We start from the raw sequence: 20,424 nt of genomic DNA, 5'->3' as shown, positions 1-20,424 counted from the left end.
CCCACTCCCTTAATGCTGAAGTTATATAAATGCCCCCGTCATCCAATGAATTTAACGATGTTTTACAACTGTGTGATGCTTACAGGCATCGTATTCCATATTACATGAACTTGTGAGTCTTCCACATGTGAATCATTACGTACTAATGCGTAATCAAAGGAAAGAAGGCATATGTATGTTTACTGTGACAGATAAATGTGCCATGAGTGTGGAAAGAGTAAAAATATGTCTGACTTTTGTTAGAGGTTTTTTGTCCACAACTTAAATTTTCGTTACGTTTACCTAATAAGCGCCCCCTTTAATCTTTGTTATAATTTGTAAGTGCCCTGGGCGCTAATTACGGTGAATATGGTAATTAATAAATAGATATTCTGTAGTTGATGTTCATTTTTATGTGATTTTAGTTATCACGCCACTGAGGTCAATTATATAACCAATGACCAACACAAAGAATGTTCGAAGTCCATGTGTGAAAGGCTGGGAAAGATACAACCTTGGTATTAGACTACCTTCATCAAAGAAATCCCTTTGGCCAAAGTATAAAATATAGCAATGTCATTATGTAATTTAACTTTTTGGTCCATTAAGCCTTTTGAAATTATCAAAATCCAGCATTTCCCCCTTTAAGTCATTGTCCATATACCACAATTATAAACCAAAATTGCAGAAATAAATGTCAGTTCTGACATATGACAGTATTTCAACACTTGCACCAAAACCTTAACCTGCCTACTTCAGCCAATTGGGCCTCTTGAAATTCTCCAAATCCAGCATGTTCATTCTTTAATTGCTTGTCCATACTTATCACGACAATTTTTATCCAAGTATTTTGTAGAAATCAATGTCAGTTGTTAAGAATAGCAGTATATATTACAACACACAACCAAAACCTTAGCATGGGATTTCTAACACCGGCGCCGACACTGACACCAAAGTGATTCCGTAAGCTCCGAGTAGCGAGCTAACAATGTAATGGGACATTATATAGTTGCCATGGTTATATTTTGTAGTTTGTATTAATTTATTTTAACTTTGTGCAAAGATGAAAATGGTATAAGTGATATAATGCATTATAAACCTACAAGAGAGTAAATCTGAAAACACTGCTGGTTTTTCATCATTTTTTCACCAATTCGTCAGTTTTGACCTTTATTTGACCTTCATAATAGAATGATTTTTACAGAAACAAATATCATAACAAAGTTTAATCTATCTTTATTGTAATATTGCAAGTATATACTGTGTACATATAAATACTTTCCAAGAAAGAATAATTTTATTACCCTACCCCCTTAATCTACAGTGCTTATCTGCGAGGCTATATAGGTCTTAGAAAAGCTGATATTTTTCAATTTTCCCCTTTTGGGATTATTTGGGAATTTTAATACATCATTTACTACATATCAGGGAGTAAGAAAAATGCATAGTTGCTTCTGTTGCAATTAGTTTGAGGTTCAGCTATTTTTATGGCTAGATTGACTGGTCTAATAGTGTATATGGATTTGCATGGTAAGTGTGTGATAATGGAATATCGGAGGACTGATGCATGACTATGACTCTAGAAAAAAAGGTATACTATTGTGAAAAAAATAACTTAAATCGAGGTGGGGGTAAAACTTCCAATATGGCGACTGTCGTCCCTTTCTCTGTTTTATAGTAAATATCCCGATTTTTTAATAATTTTTCAAATCTCGTATTTTATGAAAAAAATCACATGACTGTCATATATACTCATCAGTCCATCCACCAAATACAAAAAATGTATGACAACATCCATTTTCATTGAGTTGGCCCCCTGTGTATAATGGCATATGTTTGTGGAGGTTTTTAATTCCGCACATTTATCTAAATTTGCAAAATGTTATGCCTTGCAATGTAATTTCTTCAAAAATCATGGTTTTACCTGTAATGTGTAATGATGTTTTTAAAGTTAAAATGGTGATTTACGAAAATAAACATCTGCATGTAAGTTCAGAGCAGTAAACCATTAAATGTTACACCCGCATGATTTCACAACTTTACGGTTTTCATTGGAAAATGAAGTTTTTGTGAAAATTTTCATTTAACACAGTTTCCTAATTTGTGGCTACATTACGTCAACAAACAATACATACCTGTAAGAGCAGATAACTCTGTTATATGCAAATACATACTAGCTATAGTCAATGTATGCCGCAGCCCTGAAATTGTTCTATTACAGCTCCAGTGAAAGTGTATGTTGCTGACACCAAAACTGAGGTTCTCTTCCCTAATATACAACGCTGTCATGTATTACAACAGAACAACCACTCTGTACTGTTCCACATCGCCGACAAACCTGAATACCTGCCATCTAGACACAAACTAGAGGAAGCATTTGGTGAGTTATTACCGTAATTAACCCAATAATCGCCCGGGGCGCTTAAATATTGGAAAAAATAGAAGGGGAGTCACCTAACTGGACCAAACTTGGACTGACAAAGTAACCATAGAGCTATTGATCATTTTTCAAAAACATCAGATAATAAGAAAAACATTTATTTTTTCATTTAATTTGACAACAACTGCCCAGGTTGTTTGAAAATTGAAAAAAATGTTTGGAAGCTGAATAGAATCAAGTTTGTACTAGCCTTTCAATAAAGTATTGCACAAAATAAGCCATAACTCCATTTGCAAAAGAAATTAATTAGATATTCGAGCATGATTTTCATTTTTCATAATTTCAGGTACAACAAGTATACTTACAATGCTTTGATATATATATATATACCAAAAAAAATATATAAGATATAATTTGTTGTTTGTATAATCACAATTTCGTAGCAACTAGAGATAATGTGCTAGACATTTTATTTGATACTTTACATGGAAGCACACTTATAAACCTTTCATTTTGGTGCTATAGGGCTGGTAGTTTGAAATATTATTTTATCTCTTCCAGGTGTAAATTTCAAAGATTACGTGGGATTAAATTTTGTTGGTATTCGTGATTGATTTAGTGGCACGCAAGGTAAGATATGGATCAGGGGTATTTGAATACAGTCCAACCCTCTTAATACAAACTCAGACAGTACAAATACCTGTTTTATACAAATGGAATTCAAATCCTCTGGAAATTGCATTCAATTTCTTTGTATGAATAGGTTAATATGACAGACATTGTCTCCTCTTGCCATTCGGCTTGAGTCATGGTCAGTGCCATCCTATGCCCTACCTCTCTTGGACATGATTTTGCCATTTTTCCATGTTATTGATGATAATTATCTCCCCTTTTTACCAGGCTCATTGATTACCAGTTCCATCCTATGCCCTACATGATAGTGCCATTTTCTATGTAATTGATGATAATTATCTTCCCTTTTTACCAGGCTCATGGATTACCAGTGCCGTCCTATTCCCTACCGCTGTGGGACATGATAGTGCCCTGTATTCTATGTAATTATGTAATGATAATTATCTCCTCTTGATACCAGGCTCATGGATTACCTGTGCCATCCTATGCACTACCTCTGTGGGACATGATAGTGCCATTTGTCTATGTAATTGATGATAATTATCTCCCCGTTTTTACCAGGCTTATGGATTACCAGTTCCATCCTATGCCCTACCTCTGGGACATGCTATTGCTTTTTGTCTATGTAATTGATGTTGATTATCTCCCTTTGTTACCAGGCTCATGGATTACCAGTGCCGTCCTATGCACTACCTCTCTGGGACATGATAGAACTAATGGCTAGTAGAATGATGTATGCTACATTTTGTGGGCAGCACAAGTAAGTCTATCTATATCACATGTTTGCACAACCTTGAAAAGAACTTCAATTTATAATTACTGTAATTAGTAGGTAAATAGAGTAATCAAAGGTCAATCTAATTATTCTGCTACAATACATGACTTTGCATTTTGCATGGTGTATGCTTTGATATTTGCTTAATTCGATATCGAATACGTACATATGCTTGTGGAAGCATGAGGCATGCCTACATGTACATTCTGCCTGGTGATTACTCATTTCAGCTAAAAGACACCTCATACATATAGCTCTAATGTTTATCTGTTTTGTAGAGCGGAGCGTGATTTGATAACAAGACTATCCACAGGCCCACTAATGACATATGTGATGGATAATATACGAGACCTAGAGGAAAATAAAAGGTAGCGAAAAACTATTATTTACACAAAAATCATAGGAAGTGTCCCAACTTCTCCATCCAAACTTGAATGATATAAGAGAGGGGTTCTATAAGCCTGTAGGGTAAAGGAGTATTTCTTTCTCAACACACAAAATTTAAAACGGAATTTGCTTACAGAAGTGATATTATTAATATAGTGATATCACGTTAATTGATTAACTGCAAGGAACCTTTTTTGGCGAGGATCACCTCGCCATTGTGATCGTGGTTGCAAAATTCTCTTTCAGTCAATTTCCTCAATATGATTGGCTTAGAACTTGCTCGCAGATACTAGCGCTCCTAACGGCAGTGTATTCAACAACTTTGATTTTACCGGGAATTTTAAATAGCAAATTTTGAATATGAAAGTTACTGAAATAAGCGTATCTGTAATGTTGAAATAGGAGAAGTAGATAACTGCTTTCATATCCTTACCATATACACTATCCAAATGATCTTAGGTTGGAAAATTTTCACTTGAATTGTTTACAATGTATCTAGACTTTCCGTCCCGAAAATGTTGTTAACAATGCATGAAGACGTTTCGTCCCGAAAATGCTTCGCTTCGCCCCACGCGTTTTGTCCCTACTAGTGACAATTATCCCGCAACGGTAAAAATGAAATCAATGTTTCACCTCAAACATCAAAATTTTTACAATAATGATTTTTGTAATTTGAATCATATTAGTTCGGAGCAAATAAATCTCAGGACGAAATGGAGATTTGTTTATCACGGCTGCGTTATGCCACATGTACGTGTATCCACAATGGAAGAAAGACAACTCTAAGAAAATTTAGGATAAACTTTTGTAAACTGATCACATAGCGCGTGAGAGACGATGAACATTTTCTAAATGTCCAAGCTGGCGTAATCTTCCAACTTACGGCAGTTAATAAGGTATGAATATTTACCACATCCATAAATATCGATAATTTTATAAGCACATGTATACATTATCAGATTATATATACATATTAAAGCACTATAGAGGTTGTCACTAAAAACATTTTAGCCACTTTCATCACATGTAGGCCTACAGGAGCTTGACGTTCTGATAATATATATAACGTATTCAGTAAACTACGTAATTAAAGAAGTATTTTTGGTCCGAATGACAAAAATCACACATAAAATGTTCGTATAACTCGAAGTGAGATTTTTTTGGACTACTTCATTTGTAGATCGATAAAAATGCCGATTTCTTTTTCATAATTCTTTCGTAGAACGGCACTTAAAAAGCTGTTTCAATCTACAACAAACGTGGAGAAAACGGTTAAATGTTTAGCAATTATCCTGAGTTATATTTTATCAACAATCACCAGAGATTACTGATTAGTAATTAAAACTTACATAAACATACTCCCGATTCTCACTTGCATTGTGTGATCACTCGAGCGGAACTAATCTCTACCACCTGGCACAGTCTTACAAAGGGATGTTCTCTTAACGCCAACATATTTATCAACAACAGGTAGGTGTTGTTTTAGGAAACAATAGGAAGACAATTATATACTGTTTCATATAAGCTGTCTTTATTTTCACCTGTAAAGTCACTTGAGATTTACCTGTATTTCAATCAGTATCACAGGTAACATTGGTGGGTTTTGGATAAAAATTCCTTCAATATATTCTGTATTATATACAACGTAAATTATCAATCAAAGATAATCAGTGCTTTAATATGCTAAGAATTAATATGGAGCTACATGTGGATTATTAAGAACGATGCATTTTGAGTTCCAGGTGAAATATTTTTTTACAAATCATATCTCAATTTTTATCAGAAAAACAGGTTTCTTGATCAGTGTATATTCTAATGTAACAGTATTCTGTTTTGACATAGGAGTTCCAGTAGGGCTACATTCTTAGCCAACTTTCATTTCTTGTGACCGTGCATAGTTGCGCATGATTTCTCTTATCGCATAGACGTACACCGTGAAGTATTTGGTTAGAAAATGAGTGGAGAAAAACAATATCACAAAAGTTTAAATTAATATTGTCGGAAATTTTGACCTGTTGATTTTAGTTTAAGTTGGTAATCTATTGAAGCCGACACAAACACACATTATGATGTTTTATAAACATTGGTAATAATATATATCATTGGGTTTTAATGCTCTATATGTATTTTTGATACAAAATATTTTTAGAAGTCACTTAATAATGTAAAAATACTAAATGAAATGAGATTGAAGACTGTTACTTAGGGTCTTAACCATATTCATTTTAATACACATTATAGATGTTAATGTTGCAATACTGGCAAAATTATTTCAAGTCCATATGTTGAAGGTCTTGTAATTCTCAAAATGTTGCAAACTTTTAGTGCTCAGAATACCAAATTAACAGTTTTCTAATTTTTTCTGTTTAAAGATTATAGTACATATACCAATTTGTATCTAGTAACAATGTTTGACCGAAATTCAACCATAGGAAAGAAATTTATATGTTATTTCTAACATGCACAAAAATATATAATTTTACTGCGCTGTTAACGGACAACAGTTGGGTGCTTTTTTGCTATAATGATATACAAATTAAATGTACATGTACATTTACATTATAATGTAACATCACGCTGATCTAGAAATACCATCTTAGGATAAGAAAGCAGGAAAATTATATAATTATGATAAATGATGCATCCTAATGCAACTTTCAAAATATATTGTATGTTTTGTTAACTTAAAAAGGTCAGTCAAGTACAAGTAAAATTTGGAAATCATATTTGACATAAATTCACTTACTCTTTGGTAGGTTATTAACGCAGATGTTACATGTACATGTACTATATATGTATATAAGGTCACTTAACAGACATATATGGAAGACCTTGTGGAAATATATCATTTTTCAACAGGCAAAAGGCTTGGATTTTTTCTTTGATATTACTGAATGGTAAAGTTACTTCCATGTGAAATAAGTTTCAAAGAATTTTGCTTGATTTTAATATCAATCTATTGAAAATCTAATGAGATTTATACCAGAGATTTTTGATATATCAAGGAAATCTTTAAAATTCTTGAAATAAAATCATTGTGAATTTAATTTAATTTCATTTCATTCATAGATTCTATCGTTATATTTTCATAGATATTAACAGAAACATATATTATGTATATATGTATCTGATATTAAATATGAACACTTATTGAAATGAAAATTAATCAATATACACTTAGATAAGTATCAACACAGGTAACTTTTACAGGTAAATTTACCTGTGGCATTGGGTCTGCCTTTAGGAAAAAGACTATAACTACTGTCACAACAAACTACCCTACAGCTAAATCCAAAATGTTGGCGTTCGGAGATACACCCCTTACAAATGCAATCACACAAAAGCCTACACGATCACTGTTTTTAGTGCGATTACATCTTTGAGTATGAACAATACTAGTTCTTTGAACTTTTTACTCGGCAAAATAAACTTATCACCGTGCCCATGCACACATGCATATGCATATACTTATACTTCTGTGTATACATTATCAGATACATTATATGACAACTGCTGTATTACAATCAATTTATGAAGGATAAAACTCCAAAGAACAGGAGGACTAAAGAACAACAGAAAATAAATTTCAATAATATTTACTCTAAACTGGTATTGTTATTTATAAAAAAAAAAGTTTAATTATATGATATTAGCCTTTTCGGTAATTACTCTGTTTAATACATTTATTGTTTTCTTATGTTTTACAGAATGTCTACATGCAAGTATCATTTCAATTGGAACCAGTCCAGGAGAAAAAATGTGTGAACAAAATGAAAGAAATCATTTTCAACTGTGGTAGCTTAATACTGTAATAGTTTTTGATATGAAAATAATTACTATCATCATATTCAAATTCCATATATATAATACATTTAATGTTGTAAACATTTTTGATCCAAATAATTACCATCATCATCTTCATTCCATATATACAATACACATTAGTGTTGTGATTTGTAAATTTTACTTTAATATGCATATACTTGGTATTTGTTTATTTTCTATGACATCTACATGCTTGAAATAAAAAGAATAAATAAAACATTAAATTTATACCACAATATGACATTAGTTGTTAATATTTTTAGAAAACATATTAAGATTATTGTTAATAATACACTAATCATCATCTTCGGCATACTTTATTCAAAATAAATTAGATATTAATTTGCATAACACAGGTTGTCTTATGTTTTCCCTCCTTGACTATCAATCTTCTGTGATCACTCTGAAAATGGTGATTTTTACCTTTTTCGGTCGCCACATGAACTGCCTTAAATCAATTTATATCCAATGCAATGAGACAAACTGCATTTATTATAACGCTGTAAAGCAATTCTGCAAGATCAGCTTACATTGTTAATTTACATTGAACATATACATGCACAGTATGGTACCTTATTTATATCTCCTTTCCTATTTTCAATATACCTTGATGACTTGGAATCTTATCTGGCGGAAAAAGAATGTTAATTGTCTGACAACTATTGACAAATTATTTACAGATAACATTGAATGTATCCCAAACTTTTATCATTTTATATGGCGATGACACTGTTCTACAACAAATGTTAAACGGATTTGAATAATATTGCATTACATTATCGCATTACATGGAAATTATAATCTAATATATCAGAAAGATAAAAGTTGTAATATTCTCAAAACGTAAATTGGCCCAACAACACCAGTTTACGTTATGGGATATAGAATTATTTTGATAAGAAGGGGTATACATATCTATGTATATTTTTTAACATTAATGGTAGCGTTTTTAAAGAAAAGGAAAAAACTGCTGAACAAACAATTAAATCAGTGTCTACTATTTTTAAGAAACAAAGGAATGTATCCCTTCCTGTTGATTTTAAACTGAAAATATTTTAGTCACTTGTAATGCCAGTTTTATTATACTCATCAGAAGTATGGGGATTTGAAAATACAAATATTGTAGAAAAAATCATTTCCATCAAATGTAATTTCCTCAAGTTAAAAAAGTGTATAAAACAATTCATGGTTTATGGCGAGCTAACAAGATACCCAATTGATATTGGAATAAAATGTAGAATGATTACTTTTTGGCATAATGTATACTTAACATGAAAATAGACCAGACGTTTTTAGCTCGCCTATTCGAAGAATAGGGGGAGCTATTGTTGTCACCCGCCGGCGGCGTCGGCGTCGGCGTCAGCGTTGGCGTCCCCTTTTACGTTAAAGTTTTTGAGCAAGCTTCTGTTTCGTCAATTGTTTAAGCTTAAGTCATCATAAATGTTTCTGATTTTATTTTCCTAATGTGTATGGATGCTGAACGTGATAATACAACCAATTTTGGGCCCTTTAGGTTTTTTTTTAGTCTGTTAATTTGTCATATTTCACGTTAAAGTTTTTGAGCAAGTTTCTATTTTGTCTATTGTTTAAGCTTAAGTCATCATAAATGTTTATGATTTTATTTTCCTAATGTGTATGGATGCTGAACGTGATAATACAACCAATTTGGGGCCCTTTAGTTTTTTTTAGTCTGTTAATTTGTCATATTTCCATGTTTAAATAGTAAATACTTGAACAACAACTTCTTCTGAATAGGCGAGCTTTGCTATTCTCCGACAGCTCTTGTTTAAATGGCTGTAAGATGTTTAAGATATTTTATCAGAGCTAGTTTAAATCATGTTTGGATATATCAATCAACTTGCTGTTTTACAAAAGACTAATTACAAAAACTTGTTAAAAGTAGACCAATTGACCAGTTTATTCAGAAATGGTATGACTATATTGATAAGTCTTCTTGAGGACTGACATATTCTATATTTAAGACATTTTGGCATAGAAAAATATGCCTCTTGTCTGTCTCTGATGCAAAATAATACTTGTTAACTGATACTTTGGTCCCAGGAACTTAATGAGAATAGCAATTCAGAATGGATATTTTAATTGACATCAAATTAACAAGGAAAAGGTTAAAGATGCTATAAAGTCATTTGGCATATAACACCATAGGAAATATTAGAATGGGCTCCTAAGAGTTTAGTATATGTTTCTTATTTAACACCTTGGTGTCCAAGGAATCCTCAAAAGTCCAAACTGGAAGGAACACTAGCAAACTTTGTTTCTTATTGTCCAAAAAAATGTTGACTTTAGAAATATATCCTCCAATCATTGAGACCGAGCCATTTAGTACTTTCAGTACTTTGATTTCACTCTTGAGACACAAGTGAACCAACCACCTGTAAATGTGTAATACAAATTTTCTCTTGAAATTAAAATTTTAAAAATTTGTGGATGGTTTATTTTTCTGCTATATTTGCTGTTCATTAAACTAAGCAAATTCTAAACACCTTAGCAAAATATTCAGAAATTCATTGACATACCTTTACAGTGAATAACAGAAATCTGTGAACCGCAAATTTTAACCTCCATGAATACATCGGTATAGGAAACCACGAAATATTAGCCTGATCATTTTAAGCCCTATCGTAATACAGTATTTTCAAGAAGTTTTGAAGTCATTAAATATTTTTCCTGGAATGTATTTATTTTGTTGTGATAACAGAGATGCCAAGAAGCTGTTCCTGTTTGCGACACATGACTCTACGATAGTAGGCCTTCTGGGGCTTCTAGATATATGGGACGAACAATGGCCGCCATATTCTGTAGACCTTAGGGTGGAACTGTACGAAAATGAAAACAAAGAAAAATTCATCCAAGTACTCTATATGGGAAAGGTGAGATGTTTTCCATTGAGGTAGATAAAATGTGTGTACACGTATATTAATCATTTCCTCAGTGTTTTTCTTGGTGCAAGAACAAAATTTCCCATATTTTCATTTTAATCATTTATCTTTGATATTCAACTACATTCATTCACTTCTTCACTAATTTTGTAACAAATGTGTAATTTAAAGGTCATAATTCACCATCTTGTGAATTTTAGATTCTTGGAACAAAAACTAAATATAGACATAATATTTTGTTTTAAAGATGCTTTACTGTTGATTTTTCTCTTTCAAAATCAGGAGCAGGCAAATTAGTATTGTTCTACAGTTAAAAAAAATCACAATTTAACAACGAAAAGTTTGAGCTTCATGATTTACATTAGATATGATGAATGACATCTCAAAAAAATAATTTCATATGACATTTTCATAAGTAAACACAAATTATTGTTTATATGATGAATATGCTTTATGCTATGTTGGTGGTGGAGATATTTAACATCATATCCATTTAGAATATTTTGTTTATTTTTTCAGCCAAAGAAAGTGCGAGGATGTGACTCAACACTATGCTCCTTAGATCAGTTCAGAAAAGCCATGAAACCGTTCATGATACGAGACAAGGAGTTCTTCGCCATCTGTAAATCAGATATACTAGAAAAAATAGATAAAGGTGAGCTGGCCATGGTATACAAATAATATATACTAAAGAAAGGTTATTCTAAAGGTGAGCTGGCCATGGTATACAAATAATATATACTAAAGATAGGTTATTCTAAAGGTGAGCAGGCCATGGTATACATATAATATATACTAAAGATAGGTTATTCTAAAGGTGAGCAGGCCATGGTATACATATAATATATACTAAAGATAGGTTATTCTAAAGGTGAGCAGGCCATGGTATACAAATAATATATGCTAAAGATAGGTTATTCTAAAGGTGAGCTGGCCATGGTATACATATAATATATATACTAAAGATAGGTTATTCTAAAGGTGAGCAGGCCATGGTATACATATAATATATACTAAAGATAGGCTATTCTAAAGGGGAGCAGGCCATGGTATACATATAATATATACTAAAGATAGGCTATTCTAAAGGTGAACTGGCCATGGTATACATATAATATATACTAAAGATAGGCTATTCTAAAGGTGAGCAGGCCATGGTATACATATAATATATACTAAAGATAGGCTATTCTAAAGGTGAGCTGGCCATGGTATACATATAATATATACTAAAGATAGGCTATTCTAAAGGTGAGCAAGCCATGGTATACATATAATATATACTAAAGATAGGTTATTCTAAAGGTGAGCAGGCCATGGTATACATATAATATATACTAAAGATAGGCTATTCTAAAGGTGAGCTGGCCATGGTATACAAATAATATATACTAAAGATAGGTTATTCTAAAGGTGAGCTGGCCATGGTATATACATATAATATATACTAAAGATAGGTTATTCTAAAGGTGAGCAGGCCATGTTATACATATAATATATACTAAAGATAGGTTATTCTAAAGGTGAGCAGGCCATGGTATACATATAATATATACTAAAGATAGGTTATTCTAAAGGTGAGCTGGCCATGGTATACATATAATATATACTAAAGATAGGTTATTCTAAAGGTGAGCAGGCCATGGTATACATATAATATATACTAAAGATAGGTTATTCTAAAGTTGAGCAGGCCATGGTATACATATAATATCTACTAAAGATAGGTCATTCTAAAGGTGAGCAGGCCATGGTATACATATAATATATACTAAAGATAGGTTATTCTAAAGGTGAGCTGGCCATGGTATACATATAATATATACTAAATATAGGCTATTCTAAAGGTGAGCAGGCCATGGTATACATATAATATATACTAAAGATAGGTTATTCTAAAGGTGAGCAGGCCATGGTATACATATATTTTACACTAAAGATAGGCTATTCTAAAGGTGAGCTGGCCATGGTATACAAATAATATATACTAAAGATAGGTTATTCTAAAGGTGAGCTGGCCATGGTATACATATATAATATATACTAAAGATAGGTTATTCTAAAGGTGAGCAGGCCATGGTATACATATAATATATACTAAAGATAGGTTATTCTAAAGGTGAGCAGGCCATGGTATACAAATAATATATGCTAAAGATAGGTTATTCTAAAGGTGAGCTGGCCATGGTATACATATAATATATACTAAAGATAGGTTATTCTAAAGGTGAGCAGGCCATGGTATACATATAATATATACTAAAAGATAGGCTATTCTAAAGGGGAGCAGGCCATGGTATACATATAATATATACTAAAGATAGGCTATTCTAAAGGTGAACTGGCCATGGTATACATATAATATATACTAAAGATAGGCTATTCTAAAGGTGAGCAGGCCATGGTATACATATAATATATACTAAAGATAGGCTATTCTAAAGGTGAGCTGGCCATGGTATACATATAATATATACTAAAGATAGGCTATTCTAAAGGTGAGCAAGCCATGGTATACATATAATATATACTAAAGATAGGTTATTCTAAAGGTGAGCAGGCCATGGTATACATATAATATATATCTAAAGATAGGCTATTCTAAAGGTGAGCTGGCCATGGTATACAAATAATATATACTAAAGATAGGTTATTCTAAAGGTGAGCTGGCCATGGTATACATATAATATATACTAAAGATAGGTTATTCTAAAGGTGAGCAGGCCATGTTATATACATATAATATATACTAAAGATAGGTTATTCTAAAGGTGAGCAGGCCATGGTATACATATAATATATACTAAAGATAGGTTATTCTAAAGGTGAGCAGGCCATGGTATACATATAATATATACTAAAGATAGGTTATTCTAAAGGTGAGCAGGCCATGGTATACATATAATATATACTAAAGATAGGTTATTCTAAAGTTGAGCAGGCCATGGTATAACATATAATATCTACTAAAGATAGGTCATTCTAAAGGTGAGCAGGCCATGGTATACATATAATATTATACTAAAGATAGGTTATTCTAAAGGTGAGCTGGCCATGGTATACATATAATATATACTAAATATAGGCTATTCTAAAGGTGAGCAGGCCATGGTATACATATAATATATACTAAAGATAGGTTATTCTAAAGGTGAGCAGGCCATGGTATACATATATTATACACTAAAGATAGGCTATTCTAAAGGTGAGCTGGCCATGGTATACAAATAATATATACTAAAGATAGGTTATTCTAAAGGTGAGCTGGCCATGGTATACATATAATATATACTAAAGATAGGTTATTCTAAAGGTGAGCAGGCCATGGTATACATATATAATATATACATATACATATCTACTAAAGATAGGTCATTCTAAAGGTGAGCAGGCCATGGTATACATATAATATATACTAAAGATAGGTTATTCTAAAGGTGAGCAGGCCATGGTATACATATAATATATACTAAAGATAGGTTATTGTAAAGGTGAGCTGGCCATGGTATACATATAATATATACTAAAGATAGGCTATTCTAAAGGTGAGCAGGCCATGGTATACATATAATTATAATACTAAAAGATAGGGTTATTCTAAAGGTGAGCAGGCCATGGTATACATATATAATATATACTAAAGATAGGCTATTCTAAAGGTGAGCAGGCCATGGGTATACATATAATATATACTAAAGATAGGCTATTCTAAAGGTGAGCTGGCCATGGTATACATATAATATATACTAAAGATAGGCTATTCTAAAGGTGAGCAGGCCATGGTATACATATAATATATACTAAAGATAGGCTATTCTAAAGGTGAGCAGGCCATGGTATACATATAATATATACTAAAGATAGGCTATTCTAAAGGTGAGCAGGCCATGGTATACAATATAATATATACTAAAGATAGGTTATTCTAAAGGTGAGCAGGCCATGGTATACATATTTATATATACTAAAGATAGGCTATTCTAAAGGTGAGCAGGCCATGGTATACATATAATATATACTAAAGATAGGTTATTCTAAAGGTGAGCAGGCCATGGTATACATATAATATATACTAAAGATAGGTTATTCTAAAGGTGAGCTGGCCATGGTATACATATAATATATACTAAAGATAGGCTATTCTAAAGGTGAGCAGGCCATGGTATACATAAAATAATAATACTAAAGATAGGCTATTCTAAAGGTGAGCTGGCCATGGTATACATATAATATATACTAAAGATAGGTCATTTTAAAGGTGAGCAGGCCATGGTATACATATAATATATACTAAAGATAGGTTATTCTAAAGGTGAGCAGGCCATGGTTATACAATATAACATATTACTAAAGATAGGCTATTCTAAAGGTGAGCTGGCCATGGTATACATATAATATATACTAAAGATAGGCTATTCTAAAGGTGAGCAGGCCATGGTATACATATAATATATACTAAAGATAGGTTATTCTAAAGGTGAGCAGGCCATGGTATAACATATAATATATACTAAAGATAGGTTATTCTAAAGGTGAGCAGGCCATGGTATACAAATAAAAATATACAAAAGATAGGTTATTCTAAAGGTGAGCAGGCCATGGTATACATATAATAATATACTAAAGATAGGTTATTCTAAAGGTGAGCAGGCCATGGTTATACATATAATATATAATAAAGATAGGCTATTCTAAAGGTGAGCTGGCCATGGTATACAAATTAATATATACTAAAGATAGGTTATTCTAAAGGTGAGCTGGCCATGGTATACATATAATATATACTAACGATAGGTTATTCTAAAGGTGAGCAGGCCATGGTATACATATAATATATACTAAAGATAGGTTATTCTAAAGGTGAGCAGGCCCATGGTATACATATAATATAATATACTAAAGATAGGTTATTCTAAAGGTGAGCAGCCATGGTATACATATAATATATACTAAAGATAGGTCATTCTAAAGGTGAGCAGGCCATGGTATACATATAAATATATACTAAAGATAGGCTATTCTAAAGGTGAGCAGGCCATGGTAACATATAATATATACTAAAGATAGGCTATTCTAAAGGTGAGCAGGCCATGGTATACATATAAATATATACTAAAGATAGATTATTCTAAAGGTGAGCAGGCCATGGTATACATATGATATATACTAAAGATAGGTTATTCTAAAGGTGAGCAGGCCATGGTATACATATAAATATATACTAAAGATAGGTTATTCTAAAGGTGAGCAGGCCATGGTATACATTATAATATATACTAAAGATAGGTTATTCTAAAGGTGAGCAGGCCATGGTATACAAATAATATATACTAAAGATTGGTTATTCTAAAGGTGAGCAGGCCATGGTATACATATAATATATATACTAAAGATAGGTTATTCTAAAGGTGAGCTGGCCATGGTATACATATAATATATACTAAAGATAGGTTATTCTAAAGGTGAGCTGGCCATGGTATACATATAATATATACTAAAGATAGGTTATTCTAAAGGTGAGCAGGCCATTTGTATACATATAATATATACTAAAGATAAGGCTATTCTAAAGGTGAGCAGGCCATGGTATACATATAATATATACTAAAGAAAGGTTATTCTAAAGGTGAGCAGGCCATGGTATACAAATAATATATACTAAAGATAGGCTATTCTAAAGGTGAGCAGGCCATGGTATACATATAATATATACTAAAGATAGGCTATTCTAAAGGTGAGCTGGCCATGGTATACATATAAATATATACTAAAGATAGGCTATTCTAAAGGTGAGCTGGCCATGGTATACATATTATATATACTAAAGATAGGCTATTCTAAAGGTGAGCAGGCCATGGTATACATATAATATATACTAAAGATAGGTTATTCTAAAGGTGAGCAGGCCATGGTATACATATAATATATACTAAAGATAGGCTATTCTAAAGGTGAGCAGGCCATGGTATTACATATAATATATACTAAAGATAGGTATTCTAAAGGTGAGCAGGGCCATGGTATACAATATATATAATACTAAAGATAGGTTATTCTAAAGGTGAGCATGCCACGGTATACAAATAATATATACTAAAGATAGGTTATTCTAAAGGTGAGCAGGCCATGGTATACATATAATATTATACTAAAGATAGGTTATTCTAAAGGTGAGTAGGCCATGGTATACATATAATATATACTAAAGGTAGGTTATTCTAAAGATGAGCTGGCCATGGTATACATATAATATATACTAAAAGATAGGTTATTCTAAAGGTGAGCAGGTCATGGTATACATATAATATATACTAAAGATAGGCTATTCTAAAGGTGAGCAGGCCATGGTATACATATAATATATACTAAAGATAGGTTATTCTAAGGTGAGCAGGCCATGGTATACAAATAATATATACAAAAGATAGGTTATTCTAAAGGTGAGCAGGCCATGGTATACATATAATATATACTAAAGATAGGTTATTCTAAAGGTGAGCAGGCCATGGTATACATATAATATATACTAAAGATAGGTATTCTAAAAGGTGAGCAGGCCATGGTATACATATAATATATACTAAAGGATAGGTTATTCTAAAGGTGAGCAGGCCATGGTATACAAATAATATATACTAAAGATAGGTTATTCTAAAGGTGAGCAGGGCCATGGTATACATATAAATATACTATACTAAAGATAGGTTATTCTAAAGGTGAGCAGGCCATGGTATACATATAATATATACTAAAGATAGGTTATTCTAAAGGTGAGCAGGCCATGGTATACATATATAATATAAACTAAAGATAGGTTATTCTAAAGGTGAGCAGGCCATGGTATACATATAATATATACTAAAAGATAGCGTTATACAAAATGAGTGAGCATTGCCTTGGAGCTACCCAAATAATAATAAATAAACGATAGGCTATTCTAAAGGTGAGCTGGCCATTGTATAAACAATAATATATATCTAAAGATAGGCAACTAAAGGTGAGCAGGCCATAGTTATACATACACTGGTAAACCCAAAATGGTGTTAATCTTGCCGAAACTTGTTAGAATAACGGCAGAATACTTAATTTTTAACAAGTTTCGGCAGGATTAGCATATGTGCTTTTTTATTCAGTATTAACCCTTTATATTAAGTCTTTTCCTCAGAATTCCAATTCGATTAATAAAGGATTAAGTACTTTCTGCCGTAATTGTCTCAAGTTAGACGTAAAGTTTTTCTGAGACCTGCTCCGTTGTAGCGTCTGGTGTGTGGCTGTTACCTCGCGCTTGCAGCAACTGGGCTCTCCCCGACTACCTCGCTTTACCGGCGCGTGTAAGTATGCTCTGAGCTAATCCAGCGTTAGTGTTTCTCTGTCCGATACATAGTCTCGGAGCACAAGCAGATAGCCGAATCCAGCAAGTAGATGAGTCTCTCTGACATGCAGCACACTCTACAACTCTCTCTAAGCGTTCCGAATTGTGATACAGTAACACCCCGTTTCACTGGCGCAATCGGTGAAAAGTTATGAGCAGTTGTATCGCCACCAAGATCTGTATGCTCGTTCATAGAACTCTGCATGACCTGATCTGCTCTCTTGCATGTGTCTATTGACTTGACCATCATGGTGAGCACAGAGCACGACAAGCAAACTTGAGCTAAACAACGCAGCTTTGGAGTCTGAAACAGTCAACGAGATATCCCTGCACTGTGCCCACAGCGAAACAACGGTGTCCCCGTCACCACACGCCTCCCGTGCCGTGCCACTCGGCCGAGCACACGGCTTGTCTCAAGGTAAACTTTTACCTTTGTTAAACAAGGGGACTTACAGTACGAACAGCCGCCAGCCGATTGTAACTTGGTAAACATTATATGATTACAAATCACTTTTCTTCCCCTTATAAAAATACATATATTACTTCATTTTCCTATTCTCCCTATCTATAGGTAGTTTAACGTTTCCGCGTATTCGTACACTATGACTTATGCAATTTGCAACCTTTTTTCGGAAAGAGTACCGATACTAGCTGTGGGTTGGTAACAGAATGAATAACTGACAAGCGGTAAACAATGAAGATATCTGTCCTAGGTTAAGTTGTAAAATATGTGTATATACACGGGGATTAACACTAAGGAACACTGGTGTTTGATTATGTGCAATTACATGTATGTATATTCTTCTCACAAATTTGTAACCCAAAATGTGTTAATCTTGCCGAAACTTGTTAGAATAACGGCAGAATAGTTAATTTTTAACAAGTTTCGGCAGGATTAGCATATGTGCTTTTTTATTCAGTATTAACCCTTTATATTAAGACTTTTCCTCAGAATTCCAATTCGATTAATAAAATTAAGTATTTCTGCCGTAAAACTAAGTATTTTTCTGTCCGCCGTGGGTCATGACGGCTGACGGCCGAATAACGGAGGGTATCAGTCACAATTACCCAACTTCGTTACGTGCACGGCTATTTATTGCTACATTGTCGGAGGTTGGGAATCGCCAAACTTTTCCGATGCGACGGTGAAATTAACAGATTCGGCGATAGAATTAAGAGTTTCTGCGTTTATATTCAGTGTTTCTGCGTTTATATTATTGTTTCTGCGCTAATATTAACACATTTCGTCGCTTACATCGAGCGGGCGCGCCGAGCCGTGACGGCCGAGCACACGGCTTACACAGGTAAACTTTACCTTGTGAAACGAGACTTACAGTACGTACAGCCGCCAGCTGATTGTATCTGTAAAATAATTATGTTTACAATTCTCTTTTCCCCTTTAAAAATACATATATCCTCATTATCCTATTCTCCTATCTTTTGTTGTTTTCTTTCCCGCGTCTCGTCATTTGAGCTATGCATTTTGCACCTTTTTTCGGAAGAGTTCCGATACGAGCGGTAACAAATGAATAACTGTCCAGGTTATGTGTAAAATATGTGTATATACACGGGGATTAACTATGTCAAACAAATCATGTGTTTGATTATGTGCATTTACATGTATGTATATTCTTCTCACAAATTTGAATTGTTGACGATATTAAAATAAGATCGTTTTCCATAAAATAAATAAAAAATTGTTATTTACAGACGTTTTGAAAGATATTTTGCTGTTGCCTTTAATTGTAAAATGCTGATTAAGTGTTATACATAATGATCTGCTTTTCAGGTTTGCTGAATTGATTTGATATACATAAAATGACTGATATCATATTCTGGTAATATTTGATGTACTTTGTTGCATGTAATTCCAGTATTTATTTATTTCTGCGTGTATATTCGATGTTTCTGCGTTTATATTCAATGTTTCTGCGTTTGTATTAACACATTTCGTCGCTTACATCGAGCGGGCGCGCCGAGCCGTGACGCAAGGTAAGCCTAGAACTATACATGTATACAGCATATATACGTATACGTCAGATCATCCTCGATACTCCAGGGGTTCCGATCACTTACGATCTCTACACCCCTGGACTATCTCATCGTAAAACTGGAGGCAACAGAACAGAACAGGTAATTTAGTGCTTTGATAGTTAGATCAAAAAGTAATTTA

At 32.9% G+C, this 20,424-nt stretch overlaps 1 protein-coding gene and 1 pseudogene across 1 annotated transcript in view; both read left to right on the top strand.

Annotated features, from left to right (window-relative positions):
• The window catches only part of LOC138326970 (calmodulin-4-like), a 46,250-nt gene that overhangs the window by 14,699 nt on the left and 11,127 nt on the right, over window positions 1–20,424 (top strand). The gene's annotated exons all lie outside the window — the stretch shown is intronic.
• LOC138308322 (lysophosphatidic acid phosphatase type 6-like) lies at window positions 1,497–18,740 on the top strand (annotated as a pseudogene).

Source organism: Argopecten irradians, chromosome 1 (genome assembly GCF_041381155.1).
Source record: "Argopecten irradians isolate NY chromosome 1, Ai_NY, whole genome shotgun sequence".
NCBI classification, from domain to species: Eukaryota; Metazoa; Mollusca; class Bivalvia; order Pectinida; family Pectinidae; genus Argopecten; species Argopecten irradians.
This window is presented reverse-complemented; position numbering and strand designations above follow the sequence as displayed.